This window comes from Cucumis sativus, chromosome 1 (assembly GCF_000004075.3).
Source record: "Cucumis sativus cultivar 9930 chromosome 1, Cucumber_9930_V3, whole genome shotgun sequence".
NCBI classification, from domain to species: domain Eukaryota; kingdom Viridiplantae; phylum Streptophyta; class Magnoliopsida; order Cucurbitales; family Cucurbitaceae; genus Cucumis; species Cucumis sativus.
This window is the reverse complement of record NC_026655.2, coordinates 4,153,423-4,163,136: the sequence shown is the minus strand read 5'-3', so window position 1 is coordinate 4,163,136 and position 9,714 is coordinate 4,153,423. Positions and strand designations below refer to the sequence as shown.

Genomic DNA, 9,714 nt, shown 5'->3' with positions numbered 1-9,714 from the left:
TTTGGTTACAAACGGTGAGTGAGAGTGAAGTTAGATGTGCGAAATTTTTATTGGATTTTTGTTCTTCTGAGAATTTGGGAGAACTAGTTATCTTGAAAAGTTAGCGATTACTTTGCTACTCCTCATATGATATTGTAACTTTAGATATTTCCATGAGAGATGCTTACTTTTGGGAAGATCATTGAGTGGGTGAGAGACCTCTTTTCGTTGTGTATCATCCTCGATTGTATTACTTCTCTCAACAGTCATTTTGTAGTCAATGTTTTGGTGTGGGTTGGGAGCTCTTGTTTTTTTCGTTTGGATTCTATAGCCCTCTTTTCTATTAGGAAGCAATGGATGTGGCTGCTTTTCTTTCTTTACTCGATAGGTTGGGGAAAATGGATGTTAGATTTTGGAGTCCCAATCATTTGAAAGTGTTATCGTGTAAGTCTCTTTGTGATTTAGCTGATCCTTCCCCTTAGGTCATTTGATCTTTTCGATGCTTTGGGGGATTAAGGTTCCTAGAAATATGAAATTCTTTGTTTGACAAGTTCTTTACAATCATGCTAACACGCTGGACAGGCTTGTCAAGAAGTTACCTTTGCTTGTTAGGATTTTTTTGTTGTATTCTTTGTTGAGAGGTGGAGGAAGACCTTAACCTATATTTTGGCGATGTGACTTAGTGATTGTTGTCTGGGATTTCTTTTGGAAGACGTTTGGCATGAATCGCATGATAACCGTTTGTGACAAAGATCTCAATACTATAATTTCTCCTCAATTTTCTTTCTGGGGAAAGACTGGTTTTTTGCCTAGCAGGAGAGTGTTGTCTTATAAGTTTTGCTAGTAAGCGGAACAGTAGGGTATTTAGGGGTGGTCTCTCGTTCATTTTCTTGTTTTTTTTTGTTTGTTTTGATTTTGGAAATCTCTTGTAACTATTCTATACACGTGATTTCACATAGTTAAAGTTCTTTGTTGTAATGTGAGTTCCTCCATTATTTTGTGGGCTTGGTTTCTTTTTAATGTTTGTGTTCTTTTCATTTTTTTCTTCAACGAAAGTCGTTATTTTTATGTATATTTCAAATTTCTGTGTATTTGAGTTTTTCTGTGTTCCTTGGTAGGTGGTATCCTAACATATGTTAAAGATGAGATGGATGTTTGAACATTTACCTAGTTTATCGATTCAGTCTCTTTTGCCTTTTATTTTCTATTTCTGTTGCATCAATCTGAATATTCTTCAACTCCTTAAACTCCTATAACTTATCTGTTAATGCGGCTGATTCAAGGGACTTGTTATTTATTTTTTAAATCAAGCTGAAATAGGGACTTATCTGAGTTTCTGGGGAAGCAATGTGGTTGTTTAATATGGAGCAAGACTGGCAGATGTTTTACAAGAATATATGACATGAGGTAGTTGGCCATTGTCCTTTTAAATATGGAATGATTGCGTTCTCAACTTTTTTGTGTTTATGTGGTATATAAAATGGCAAGTGTTCGAAATTTCTCCTCTTCTTTCCAACTTGGATGAAATGGTTGAATGATATTATGAAGATCAGTTCTACCTGGTTGGTATTGTGGTGGTCTAGTTGTCGTGTTGTGGTTGATGTGATAACTTTTGTTCATTTCTTGCTTTGAACTCCTTTTGCTTGGACATTTTTATTTTTTAACTACTGTTTATGCTATTGGTTTGCCATGATGGGTCTCTTGAATTTACTTTCACTTCTACTGGCACCGGTGCATTTTCCTTTTCTCAATCCATTAACTGTGAAACCCGAGTAACATATAATTTGGCCTGTGGGATTCTGTTTAGTCCTTGATTTTGGTTTTCTTGGTCAAAATTGTACGATAAAATCAATCACTTTTCAGTTCTATTTCTGAACACTGTCTCCTATCATCAACAGATTGATGACATGGTGTTCTAAAAGAGGGGGGACTTCTTTTATTTCCCTGTAGAGGGAGGGTGGAGAGATTAAAATGATAGGAATTCAAGTGAGAGATTGGAGAACGGGTAAAAGTCTATAATGATAAGATTTGTCTCTTTACTAGATAGAGTGCATGTGTCTGAGAGACCATTGTCCGTCATATATCTCTAGCCGATGTAAAACTTTATTCTCTTATCGGCATTTGATTCCACTTGAACATCTTGAATATTAACGGACTCATGGTTACGTAGATTTGCATGATCCAGGAACTAAGATCATTTATCATGAGCAATTACTTTTTAGGGTAGATTAAATACCCCTTTTCCGTTTTAAAGGTTTGAACTAGAAGTTTCCTTAGTTTCTAGTTTTGAAAAATATAGTAATTCAACTAGATAAGGATCTTCTAAATTGTTATTGGGAACGAACCGCTGTTGGCAGATTCGACGAAGGCTTTGATGTGTTTTTGAGTTTGGATACAGTTCTCTATGTTCCAACAATGATGAAATGGTGAAGGGATTGATTCACTATTTAATTTTGAGGTCGATTTATTTTTGTTCAAGCCACTTTTTTGTTCTTTTTTCTAGAGAAAATCCGAGGTTGACTGGGTTAAATTATAAAAATATATCTTTCTACTTTGTCCTTTGTTTCAAAAGCACTCATATTTTTTCGGAAGTTGCAATACCTTAATTCTTGACCTTACATTTAAATATTTCTAAATTAATTTGATATAGAAGTTTTTTAGAATGATGAGGGAAAACAGACGTAACGGGTGTGGCAGTGACCTAGAACAAATGTACTTTTTCTTCTTATTGAAAAACATTTATTGGAAAATAGAAAGACGACAAACATAAAAACATAAAACGGTGTTTTCTTTTTTTCTTTTTTTTTTGTTTGTTTTTTGTTTTCGTGCCTAATAGGTAGTATGCATTAACAATCATAGTGTGTCCTGAAGAACCATTCAGAAACAGGTTTGGTTTCTGAATTTAGTGATAAAAAGAACTCCAGCCCAAAATTTATGGGTTATCAACTTAATGAGTAATCTATCTATTCCTTTTTCTGAATAATTGAATGACTTGGATTTAAATTGTTGTCTTATATTTACATATATTGGTCTATTTATCTTTCTTATGACCTGTTATTAAAATGGAAATACTTAATCCCCTTCGGAAACATTAAGCCACTCTAGTGATAGATAACCACTTTACTTTTGTTGTCCTATTGTGACTGGACTTGGAGTGTACACAAACAATTGAGAAGTTTGTAGTTGGGGGTACCTTAAATATCCATGGTCCAGGTGAAATCTTAAAATAGCATAATGCCCATAACCGCTATTTCAAGATGTATATACAATTCTTGAATAAGCCTCAGTACTCTTGTTGTAATATTGCATGCCAAAAAAACCAAAGAACAGAAAGTTGGAGCATTGTACTTGTTCTTCATAAAAAAAAAAAAAGAAGTGTCTGAGACCAAACAAGGACAATCATAAAAATGGATTTCCGCTGAAAGTGTTCCTACTATTTTGAACAGAACAAGAAGATAGGAAAGTAACAGAGCGTAATGCATTTTGTGGGAAATGAAGGAACAAGTTTCTTCTTCCCAAGATGTAAACGTGGAGTCATTTTAACCATCTACTTTTTCACTAAGTTTTCACTTCATGTTGAAGGGAAATTAGTGTGTGTTTCTCATTAGGACAGAAAGTATGATGAGCATCAATGTTGTAGCAACTTCAACTTTAAGCTCTGATAAGTCTTTTTTGTATGTGGACCAAAAGCTTAGCTTCCAAATATGGACCAGGAAATTTCAGAGAAAGGGTGTGTTCAGGGTAATAACAAGCTTTTGTAGTTCAGCCACACTTTCTTATCTGAAGATAGGATTTTAAATCTTGCAATGGTTGGATGAGAAACCCTCAAAAGCCAAATGAAACTGTACAATTTTGATTTATGTTTTCAACTTTATCCTAAAGTTTCTGTATTTAGTAAAAGATTCATTATTTTTCTTTTTCTTACCAGGAATGAGCTGGATGAGCAAACCTCTCTGGCGGGCTTGCCTTGTTTTACATTTCCCCTTTCAATTCATGTCAGGTACGAAATCTCCTCCCCTCTCCACACGTTTTTCCCCACCTCATCAGCATCACATGAACTAAAATTGGAATTTTGCTTACTTTTCTTATCTGATTGACTCATCAACAAACACATAAACACAAAAGAGAAGTGAAGAAAAGTAGTCCACCGCTCCCTTTAATTCTGCTGACTCCATTTTTAGATATTTCAAGATGGGACTTAAAATGTGCAAAGCAGGCAATTGGGTTTAGGAAAGATGATTTACTTTAACGCCTCATATTGTAGTGTACAACGTGAGGCAGGGATTTCACCTCAGTAGTTTGTGATGGACCTACAGAAAAATATTGACATCTAATTTTACATGATCTAGGAAGCTTAGAGTTTCTATAACCATACATCTAAAACTAAGGTTGTCCTCCTTGTTAGACATTTCCCATGCCCATCCTTGTGAACTTCACGTGTATGTTTTGAATTTCACGTGTACAATGTCTTTAATATGGCTTTTCCCTTTTAAGTCAATTGACCCAATAATCTGGGGGCCCCCCCTCCACTCTTCCCTTTGTTAATTTGGGTTCTTCCTTTTTCCCTGTGGAATCTGTATTGGGAATATTTTGGCTTCCTCACCTACCTGACTAGAGAAAAAAAGGAAGAAAAAGCTGAGGAACTTTCTCTGTGATTGAATTTTTTAAAACTTTTGATGGGACCAAAAGCTCACTGATTAATCTAAGTTTAGATTATTTTATCGTCTGGTGGATTGTTATTTTTTTATTTTTAAGGTGGGACCCTTTCTCATTTGAAGCTTTGATAAGTTATGGCCTATGATTTTTGGATCTTGGGTTGGTCCAAGTATCAAGTATAAGCTGATCTCATCCATTCTTTCCCTTTAAGAACATTCAAAAAGAAGTTTTTCCTGCACTTTTCCATCACTTTCTTAGAGATTTTTGTTCCAATGAAAATGAATTTGAGTCATCTTAAAGAAGGATTGAGATTATGACGAGGCCCACAAAGAAGGGAATTGAAGAAGATATGAAGATTAGAAGTGGTTCTACAATAGAGAATTCTAAGACTAAATCATCATGTAAAGGAGCTACTGGATTTGTACAAGAAGGAAAAGGTAGGCTGTATATATTTGGTAGATGTGTTGCTATGCTTCTTTGTTGGCATGATTGAAGCAATTATTATTCGTATTTTGTAACGAGTTTCAGAATCCCCAATTCAACTATTTTTGTTCATTCTTTTTCTTTGTGTTTTGTTTTCTTTTCTTTTTCCACTCTATATATCTCTACACCAATGTGTACATTTTATTGTAATCTTTTATATGTGAATAGGTTTCTGATTACAATATGTCCTCGTTGAGGACGAGAGTTGGTCTTCATTACCAAGAAAAAACTTCATGTTATAGTCCCAACTATAATTGATATGATGAGAGAATGGTTGATTTATAGTCATGACTTTTGTTTAAGGTTCAAACGTTTGCTTTTTTATTAGTTAAAATTTTGAATTTCTCCATTGGAACCCGTAAGAAAATAATAATATTAAGTCGTTTTTTTTTTTTTTTGCTATTTTAAAGGGCTTTTTACACCTAAATAAAAGTCATACCATTGTCTAAATTTTGCTATATTTAAAATTAATACTATTATTTTACTTGACTTGTTTATTTTTTCATCTCATCATTTGGTTTCATCAAATATAATAATAACAATATCAAATGGCACACAGAAGTTTCTTATGAACTCTACTTTTAAGTCCTAAAAAACAAATGAAAATCAAGGAAGCGTGTGACGAGCATTTGTTCAAGACTTGCATATTGGATAATATATACTATGTGCATTTATAGTTGGTAAGTTTCTAAACACACGAAAAAGCATGTAACTTATTATGTTTATATTCAATAGATATATTCAACATTTCAACATAAAGATATGAAAGTAAACAAACAAAATCTTTGAAATGGATAACACATCAATTGAAATAGGTTTTATTAAATGGAAACCCACGAAAACAAAATCAAAATTCATTCGATCTCTTAATATTGAAATGATAGTAAAAATGTTAAATCGGTCCACAAATGAAGCTAGAAGCTTTTAGGAAAATAATTGAAATTTTATTTAAAAGAGGTTTTAGATCGTTTGCCCCCACGTTCTTGTTTGGGCCCAGAACCGAAAGGCCCAAACCTAAACTTCGGTTGGTTTTCTGGATGAGTGATCAATGGACGTCAGCTCTATCAACACTTCAATTTCATCTTTTCTGACGCAAAAAACAGTATTATGGTAAGTCGTTTAGATTATTGGCTAATTGTTATTTCAACGATCCTTAACAGTACTCTTCCAATAACACAATAATAATAACAATTATGATCATTCCCATGAGAGTGAAACTATATCAAAGTTTTAGCAACGCTTCCGGATTCGACCATTTTGGAATTCAATTCAATCTATTACATTCACTATTCATACCAATGTGTTTGGTTTTATCTTCTTTGGAACTTTTGATTTAGAATTTAGGATATAGAGTTTTGGATTGAACGTAATCAAAGGATGACTTTTAGTGATCGAGCCATTTTAAAAATATTTCCTACCTTCTTAGTTTAGATTGCTTTAAATATCTCCTCCTCTGATATAGATATCAATAAGCGTCCACAAAAGAAATGTGAAGTCTTTATATAGATCACAATGCACAGAAAGGTCTCATTATGACTAGAGTTATCAATGTGAATTTTCTAATTGATTCAGATCATATCCAAATTGGTGCTATAACTACCTATGACGTAGATCATGTATATGCGTATTCTCTAGATTTTGATATGTGCTTAGTTGAGATCCATATCACCTATTTGTTAAGTGGGAATTATGAAACATCCTGCTTATATTGCTTCACACACGTTTTATGAAAAGAATAATTGTAAGAAACAACACCATCTATGTTCTTAATCTTCAAAGATGAACACAAATCTTTCCACCCATCTTTTAAAAAATGTCTTTGACAACATCAAATTCTTAGTGCTCAAAACCTCACACTTGCTCTGATTTGGAAAGCTTTTCTCTGAGTTCTCTCCTTTCACCTCTCAATAACGAGGGTGACACCATCAATCTTTCCAATTTTCTTTTAATGTTGCAGATCGTCCTCATCTTTTTTCCTCTCTTTGGATTATGTTGTATTTGATCTTTCTTGCTTTTTCTGAGCCTTTTGCGCTTGCTGCTATCTTGTACTTTATTATTTCAGGTAATGATATTCTTCTTTTGGCTTTGTGGTATGGATGATGCTATAGAACCTAGTTGAGATATTCTGGTATATATATCTATTAATCCATTAGTTTCTTGTTAATTATCATGAAATTTTATCTCTCTGAGATGTGATACATTAACCCTCCTTTTCAATGAGTCAATTCTTATTTTTTTAGCTCTAAAGACTAAAACTGAGTTTATAGTTCAAACAATCAATGCAATACTCTTCCTTCATTTCCACAAACTTTCTCACAGTTGCCATTCCAAATAACAACAATAATTTTATATAGATAATGTCCATAATATTGAAACTACGAACATGATCAATCTCTTCCTCATAAAACTACTTTTCCTTTAGTAAAATTAATATTTATAAATAGTTGATTGACTAAGTTTCGTTTAACAATAAACATACTGCTTTCTTCTCTAGAGGGTGCACATATATATTTGTCTTAAATCATTATGTGTCAATAAACATATATAATCGTTAACGTTAGCAAATCTATTAAAAGTTATATAAAAATTAGAAGGAATATTTTATGATAAGATAAAGCCAGGATAATAAATGTGAATATGAATTCTTTTTCCCCCTCAATGAGAGACCTTTTGAAATTGTACTGTTGAAAAAACCATTATTAGATGGACATAATAAAAACCCACCCAGGCCCCTAGCTAAGGGCATCCCCTTATACTTTGACTCATCTTTCGCACGTGTAAAGTAAAACACATCAAAATCTGGTAACTTTTTTTTCTCTTCAAAAAATAACTTCAATTCCAATTATTTCACATCAAAACAATATAACTTTTAGACATAACATGAAGATCATCAATTCATTTAAAAGAAAAAACAATAGAAGTAAAGTTAAGTTAATGATCATCATTTAACAAATGAAATTCTAAGTTTATTTTCATATATATATTTCCATGAAATGATTTTGTTTAAAATAATAAAAGGTAAAAGGCAAACTATACTGACAAAAAAGAAGGGAAAAAAAGAAGGAAAAGAAATGAGCTTTGGTAGAGAGAGCTCATTCATTGAAATCATATTCAATGAACAGACAATAAAGGCAACTTAAACCTATCTCTCTTTTCTTTTTTTATATGTTTTCCTTTTATATTTTCCAAGTGATTAACAAAAAACAATCCAATATAATTGTCCTTTTTCCATAAAGTTTGGATTATACTAAAATGAAATATAATATATATGCATCATTTGTGGAAAATTTCATGTCTTTTCAACACCAAAAATGACCCCCCCTCACCCCCTCCTCCCAACCAAAAAGAATTAATAATAAAAAAAAGAGCTAGAAGTAAAATAAGATAGATATAAACAATTGAAAAACTGTCCCCTTAAACATATATAGGGTGACAGTGACATATCAGCAAAGCCAAAAGTATAGTAATGTATAATAAAGCCAAAATAAATGAATAAATGTTGAATGATATAGAAAGTTGAAGCAATGGGAAATTAATGGGAATGAGCACTGAGTATAGTAATGTAAGAAATAGATGTGAAGAGAGCACAGTAGAAAGAAAGAAAGAAAGGTCAATTGATACATATAAAGTAGACATTGTCACATGAGAACCCAAATTCAATAGTTTGGAGTTTGGAAAAAAAAACCATGGGTGGTGGAAATCTAGGTGTTGAGGGTTGTTTTAGTTGGATTGTGTATTTTATTAAAAATGTACCACAAATGTTTAGGTCAAAATATTATTTCGGTTTTCTACTTCTAAGTTTATCTGAATTTAGTTTTTACGATAGTTCTTTTTTTAAAAAAAAGTTGTTATTGTCACAGTGTTTTGACATCTTCCTTAATAAAAATTGAATTAAAGAAATTTTACGATTTTTAATAAGATAAATATGCTTAGACGATAGATGATCACTTACAAAGTTCTCGTATTGTACCTCTTATTATAAAATTTAAATATTTGAAGCATTAATTTGCTTTAAAATATTTAGGTTTTTTTTCACTAATATCCCATCTATCTTTCTAAATGGTACTAAATTATTTAATTGTAATTTTTCAATTTCTTTTTGTTTTTTCAATATCATTGGAATGAGATATCTTAATATTTATCGACAGAAAATATTATTTGAAGAGAAAGTCAAAATTTTCTGACAATGAACTAAGACATATGTTATTTCATTAGAAATGGAGTAAATAAAAATCATATATAAGAAATAAAAATAACAAAATAAAATCATGTGGATCTTAAATCTTCTTCAATTGGTCTGATATTTTTTTAGGCATACAAAAGGGTGAATTTACTCTAAATTCATACACAAACTTCTATAAAACCATACCCATCTTGTATTTGCTTTCACAAAATTATTTGGCTTGGTGATTTTAGTGAGTAATTTTATGTAATTTTTAGTTTAAGAAGATACATGTTTATCTTTTATTACTATATATATCCTTTTATATAGTATATAATATACTAACTTTCCTATAAACCATAAATTTATGAACTAAATAAAAAGTTTCAAATATATATCCAATGTTTGAAAGGATGTTTTTTTAAGTTAAAAAT

General features: G+C 31.7%; 1 long non-coding RNA gene across 1 annotated transcript; it reads left to right on the top strand.

The window, feature by feature from the left end:
* The first annotated feature begins 1,404 nt into the window (after positions 1-1,404).
* On the top strand, positions 1,405-5,400 carry LOC116403720. Its single transcript, XR_004216555.1, has 2 exons — positions 1,405-3,823; positions 3,908-5,400. It is a non-coding gene; the product is annotated as an uncharacterized LOC116403720 (long non-coding RNA).
* Positions 5,401-9,714: the final 4,314 nt, after the last annotated feature.